At 40.1% G+C, this 766-nt stretch overlaps 1 long non-coding RNA gene across 1 annotated transcript in view; it reads right to left on the bottom strand.

Annotated features, from left to right (window-relative positions):
• The window catches only part of LOC115243402, a 63,139-nt gene that overhangs the window by 4,748 nt on the left and 57,625 nt on the right, over window positions 1-766 (bottom strand). The window lies entirely within an intron of this gene.

Here is a 766-nt window from a genome sequence, read left to right as displayed (position 1 = left end):
TATATTATATAGTATAAATATTTGGGGGAGAGAGAGAAAGAAGGTGTCTCTTTGCGGAAAGAGATACACGAAGTATATATATAAATATATTATATATGAATATATGGTAAAGTATATACATATCTTCAAATGTGTCGATTTGCAGAGCACACAGTAATCTATAGATAGATAGAGACGCACAATGCCTTCTTTATACTTTATAATTCCTCTTTCTTATCTGTCGTTAGATATTTACAAGAATAATTAAAAGTAGGAGAGATAATCTATACTATCTGCGATATGATGAAGGGGCTTAAGAAAACGGTAGCCGTACACGTCGTTAAACGACGATCATGTCACGGGTTTTTTGTCCGTGATCGAGGGGTATAATTGCAGTCAGTTCTCTACTCTCGACGCTACAGACGCGAGGAAAAAAAAAAATTACACTCCACGCCAGTCGCCATCGTTCAGCGAAAATGCGGTATGTGCGTCATTTTCGTGCGTGTGTGCGTGGCATCGGAATCTGATTTCGAAATTATTACCCCCCCGGGGGGCTCCAATCGCCGCGATTAAGAATAACGGCCGAGAACGAGGGGCACACCCCGGCGTACACTCGAAGGACGAAGGACAATGTACATCGCCGCATAGGAAATTATATATTCTTATATATGTGTATCTTTTACTTATTATATATTATCGTCTTCGCTCTTCGAGCCGCGCGTGATATTCATAATGTGCGGTCAGAGAACACACTGCCCTCCTAAGGAATGAATGTTATATATATACA

Source organism: Formica exsecta, unplaced genomic scaffold, assembly GCF_003651465.1.
Source record: "Formica exsecta isolate Colony F162 unplaced genomic scaffold, ASM365146v1 scaffold72, whole genome shotgun sequence".
Lineage (NCBI taxonomy): Eukaryota > Metazoa > Arthropoda > Insecta > Hymenoptera > Formicidae > Formica > Formica exsecta.
Note: the sequence above shows the minus strand (reverse complement) of the source record. Positions and strands in the feature narration are given on the sequence as shown.